The sequence below is a fragment of the Micropterus dolomieu genome, linkage group LG10 (genome assembly GCF_021292245.1).
Source record: "Micropterus dolomieu isolate WLL.071019.BEF.003 ecotype Adirondacks linkage group LG10, ASM2129224v1, whole genome shotgun sequence".
In the NCBI taxonomy this organism is placed as follows: Eukaryota; Metazoa; Chordata; class Actinopteri; order Centrarchiformes; family Centrarchidae; genus Micropterus; species Micropterus dolomieu.
The window spans coordinates 22,892,677-22,898,835 of record NC_060159.1 but is presented as its reverse complement, the minus strand read 5'-3'; positions in this window follow the sequence as shown (position 1 = coordinate 22,898,835).

Below are 6,159 nucleotides of genomic sequence, written 5' to 3'. Positions count from 1 at the left end.
TGTATGTATGTATGTATTGGATTATGTATCTGTTATGCATAAATATTCAATAAATAAATATGTAGAACAAGTTATGCACTTTGGGAATACAGTACACGTGCATATTGTGGGCATATAAGGAGGACTGTGAAGGACTAAAACACTGGAGGTAAAAAGACAAGAAGTAATAGAAAGGTCTAAAAGAAATATACTGAAATGTATCATCAACAGGAAATATAAAAGAGCAATATCTTCTGCTGCTGGTGTTTAAGAGATGTTCACAGCCTCAGGGCAAACCTGCAAAAATGTTGATTTATCCACTTACCCTCCATACAACCACGGTCACTTGCTGTTTGACTGCAAGTTAACAATCTAGGGTTTAACACACTCTCTCTTTCTCCCACACACACTATTCAGATGTGCACATGTACTGTATATACAGTAGACACAAACTGCTGGCATCCTCAGAAAAAAAGGACAGGAGAATAGTGATATTAGTCTTAGTCTTTAGTTTGCATATAAATCAATATCATCTTTTATTTTATAATCAATTTAATCCGTTACCGAACATTTTTTGTGTTATGTCTTAAAATGGCACAGTGAAATGTATCTGTGCTAGAGGCTTGGTGATGTAGTGATTAGCATTGAGCTAGTTGTTGGACTACTGTAGCTGAATAGCTAATGACTAACATGTTAGCAAGCCATGATCACACTAGAGCTACTCAGTCACAATAACTCTGAGTTTATTATTTTCTCTCTGTGTCGTTTACTCCCAGCTGTCATGTAGCTTGCTAACCATAATAATCACCCATCGTTTATCTAAAAGAAGCATTTGTACCAATGTTTCCTATCTCATAATTGTCTGCTAACCATTCCTCTTTATGGAGCACTTCAACAGAGGGTGAATAAAAATGGATGGTGCAACACAAGTAAGAAGCTACCATGATTTTGGACTCTCCAGCTCAATGTTCCCTAAAATGTCTGTACTGTCAAAACAGCTTGCAATTGGTCAACAGTGACAATTTGCGTATCAGAGTTCACCAAGTATGCACAGATTTGTGTTAAAACAAAGCTCATGGCTTCATTGGCTGGGGTGTATTGCTTTCTTGTGCCTGTGAGACAAATACATGTCGTACGATCGAGTAATAGATCCATGATTTAGAAGGCTTATGTATCAAATTATGTATCAAGTTGAAAAACCTAGTAATATATTCATATGTTTGATGTCCATGGTATCAGATTTGAATCTAAAGAGTCTCTTTGATTATGTCAGTTCTAGATTCTAGGCTTTTTCTGCAGTTTTTTAAGGCCTTACTTATGCCAATTCCTCACCATTCAAATGACTGACTGACAGGCTGTGTGTTAAAAAATCTGTAACGTCAGTTTTTAGATTATCTTGGTTTGACACCGTTACCTCTCATACCCCTCTTTCTATTTGGGGCAACGAACAAGTGAAGTTCTGTACTGTACAGCTAGAACTTTAAATTCAATTTGACATTCATTTTTAAATCTTACAGAACTTCTTGGTGTGCTATACAATAGGCTATGTTCCTTCTTTGATCTAGTCTTGACAGCATCTTTGTAGCTAGAAATTCACTGTTAGTCAGGAGCTGGAGGAGGCTGGTTTTATTTTGAGCACCTTATTTTATCATTAGAAATTATGCTCCAATTTGTAGATACTGCTTGAGTGTCACTTGCTTTAGTAAAGACTTACTTTATAACTATGTGATGTGCAGAGGCTTTATTATCACTGTTATTTGTGGAGATTGTGCTTTTGCCATCACTTGAGAAATAATGAGACAAGGGATTTGCTTATGCCTAATGAGCGCTGCTGTTCTGTTAACATCAAGGACAAATATGTGAAGTTAGAGGTAAGCCTATTACATCCTCTATTGCATCCTCTTATTATCCTTAAATAGAGTTTGGACAGCTGATTATTACAACAATTTATATTCCACCCTTCAGTGATGGCAGTAATCCTTCCAAGATTACCCAGGAAACTTGTGTATAAATGCAGTAAAGAATAGCTACAGGGGTGTACAGCTCTATAGCTCAAGTGTTTAGTGTAGCCTGAGGATATTCTAATATACTATGTTTATGTGATTACAATCTAATCACATGAGAAAACATGACACGTATTATAATTCATCATGATTATATTATTATAGGACTGATATTAATTAGACAGTCGCCAAAAGAAATACTCGACCCCTAAAGCTTTTGTACATTACGCATTCTATAACATCTTCTGTTCTAATTACGATTATCATCTTTTATTGATGTGTCTGTGTGCGTAGGATGTGCTTAATGAGAAGCTGTTTTCACTCAACCATCCTGTGTTGGGTAAGTCCAACTTGATTTGGTTTGAATGGAGCATGTCAGCTAGTGTGACAGCCAGCTGCAGAGGAGTGAATTTGTCTACTGAGAAACTGATGTGCTGCTAAATACACTGAACAAAATAATAAACACTTTTGTTTTTGCCCCCATTCCTCATGAGCTGAACTCACAGATCTAAGACTTTCTCTATGTACACAAAAGGCCTATTTCTCTCAAATATTGTTAAAAATCTGTGTTAGTGAGCACTTCTCCTTTGCCAAGAGAATCCATCCACCTCACAGGTGTGGGACATCAAGATGCTGATCAGACAGCATGGGTATTGCACAGGGTGTGACTTAGGCTGGCCACAGTTCAGCTCATGATGAATGGGGGCAAAAACAAAAGTGTTGCGTTTATAATTTTGTTCAGTGTAGAGTTTGGTGATACTTAAAGGACAAAGCACAGTATAACAGCCCCGGTTGGATAATTAGGGACAACTCTATGGCACAACTGTAGAATGTGCCCTTTCATTAATTTAGAAAGGGTACAGCATTTGAAGGCCAGGTTGGCTCTTCATCAGGTACAGAGAGATCAAGTGTGTGACGTTACCACATAACAACCACATAATTCATGCACATATTCAAGCCAGACACAATCAAAAATGTTGAGATTCCTGTATGCCAACATTGTGTACAAAAGCAATACAAGTCATGAATTAATGTCACCTATTTGTCTGTGGGGGAGGACATGTTAGACTTCTACAGATCTCAGAGAGGCCACAGAATATTTTGTTTCCAAGGCTTTCATATCATCTGTTTGCTCTGCTTATTTCCAACATAAATCAATCCCCGGGGGAACTTCAGCATATAGATACATTGTAGAACATTTGATGTTATTCTAAGTAATGAACATTAAACCAGCAATAGAAGTGACAGCAATAGTGCCTATCCAAGAGTCCCCAGTTAAATCAATAGTATCGCAGTTGAATAATCAAACAGCTATTAAAAAAACAATCCCAGAGCAAGGTTGAGGAGTTATTTTGCATAGACAAAACATCAAAGACACTTTTAATGCCCACAATTTCATTAAAGTTCACTAATGTTGAGGAACCAGCTGTAATGAGAGCACGATTGATCTATCTTCTGGATCTGCTGGTGCACTATAACGACATCTTCCAAAATTACAAAAATATGTTCCATGTGACATCCAAGTGCAGTTGTGCCATGGATATGCTCCAGGATCTGAAATGGCATGTTAATCCATGCTAACAAAGCCAGTCACTGTTAGCCTAAGTTATACTACTCCATCCAAAACAACACAGATTCAAACATTGTCTACGTTGTCTCACATTACACCACCATCAGATATTATATTGTTGTTGTTGAGTACTTGTACACCCATGTCAGTCTTCACAACACACACAGCATAAAAATAAATTGATTCATATGTATAAATCACAAGTGCAGATGCTTGTGGTTAAGATGGCCAGACGTTAAACCATCTGTCTGCACCGTTTACTGCGAGAAAAAGGTAATTATCTAAAAGCTGCATATGTTTTATGAAGATGGTGGAGATTGCTTACTTTGTTACTTTGGATAGATTACAGGGCTGTGTAGGACCCAGGACTATCACCTTTCTTTCTCTGTTGCTGTGTAGGAGGCCAGCAGGTCGAGCTGAACATGAAAACAACAAATGAAACAACAGCAGCAAGCTTTTGATTTTCTTTCCCCTGTTAAAACTAAATCTAAAAGAGACAGAAGGAAAAAAAAGAGAGAAAAAAAAAAAAGAGAAGTTGTACTAAACCATGACAAATGTCTGAAATTGGCAGTAATTGATTCAATATTTCTATGTAAAAGCACTGTAACATGAGATGTGTGTGGAGTGACCAAGGCCATGCTGATGTCATCAAATGTACGAGGAGAGAATATTTGTCACTCAATGAGAAAGAGACAAGTGCCAGCTCTTAATCAGCAGAGTCCCTCTCCACTGCTCATCTAACTGTGTTATTTTCAGCACTCTGATCACTGTGCAGTCCACTCTGCCTCTGTTCCCTATCTTTCATAGCAATGTGACATGAAAAGTGTGAATTTTCCGAGCTCTAGATAATGAGCAGATGCTGCATTGACTGCAGTTCAAACTGCTATTAGACAAGTAGAGGTTGTTGAAGGCTACTATTTTTGGACTGAAATGGGGAAGTTTCTAAGATGAACTCATTGGCTGTGATCAAACATCATGTGTTGATGTGTCAATGAAATGATTACTGGTTTAACGGTAAACCATGGTACGGTTAACCGCGCTATTATAATCTCACGGCAAACACTGTCCAGCGTCTACCAGAAGCAGGCGCGCATGCACAAAATACAACGTGTGTTTGTTTGGGTCAGTGACAACACGGCGGAAGACAACGCTGTGGAGATTTTTCAGTCACTCTGAAGTCTGGTCGTATTTTAGTTTTTATGAGAGCGCTGAGGGAAACTTGATTGAAGAAAATAACCTTACAGTGAACGCAGGGTGAGTTAACTTTAAGCTTTGGTTTGTCTCTCTAACTTGCTAACAGCGTGTAAACTGAAGCTCTCAGTGTTGCTGCTCTTGTAAAAACGCTACACGTTGTTCTGCTGCTGTGTGCGTGCACATGATAACGTTATGCAGTTTAGTCAACCAACCAGCATATCTAGAAACGCTACAGACTCCTCTGTATTTACATCAGTTTTTGGGCTCATTACAGTTACTATCACTGTCTTCTAAAGACTTATTTGTTTTCATGTAATTGTCCACGGGGTCATTGTATTATCTATAAAATATAAAATCTTGATAACGCACACTTAGTTGATTTTCATGTTTACAAAAGGTATTTGCCATTTTATTTTTTTATGCAAACAAAATGGCAATTGTATTTGTAGTTTTCAATATAAAACTTGTTGAAAGGGTTTCAGTGTTTGTATAAGTACATTTTAAAGAGGTGGTATAATCCTCATCTTCAAGTTCAAAATCCGATTTAGGGTTTGTACCAGAACAGGTTTACATGGTTTAATTTTCAAAAAAACACTCTTTTCACCCTGTGTAGAAGGCTTCATTTTAGCTATGGAGTTATACGTCTTGTCTCTAAATGATCTTTGTTGGGAGTTGCACATGTGCAGTTCCTAGTCAAGGACTACTAGCCAATCAGAAGCAGAGAAGGGCGGGTCAGCGAAAAGACTGTAAACAGCTTCGATTCAGTTGTAGGCTACATGTTAATTTGGACTGGAGTAAGAGTTTTAGAGTGGTGAGTTATTAATCTGTAACAAAAGTATCTTTCATTTAACTGAGCTCTGTCTCTACAGCACAGTAACAACTTCATGTCCATTGACTGCCTGGAGGGTAGCTAGTGTTTGGAAGGGAGAGGAGAGGTGTGTGCTGCAGCTCAGTGTTTTTCCACCGGTGTTTTTGAGGGCGTGTCGGACTAGCCGCTCAGCGAGCATTATGACACACATTTTCATTGTGACATCACAAGAAAGGGAAGTAAAGGCTGGACTACAAACGAGCTGTTTTCAGGCAGCTGTTTTCAAACAGCAGTGTTTTCTGTGGGAGATGGGAGCTCCCTTTGGGCTGGACTTTGGGCTTTTTCACTTAGTACAAACCTAGTACATGCACAAAAAAAGATATATAACTCAATAAAGGAGAGGGAAAAAGCCAAAAAATCATAATACCACCTCTTTAATATTTTTTGGCACATTTTTACAATACCGTGATGATACTGATGGTCACTATTATCGTGATATGAAATTTTCATACCATTCCATCCCTAGTCATCATACAATGGATGTTTGCTGAGTTTAAATTGGACAATCCACAACCACCACAGCTTTGTTAATGATTTTTATTGCA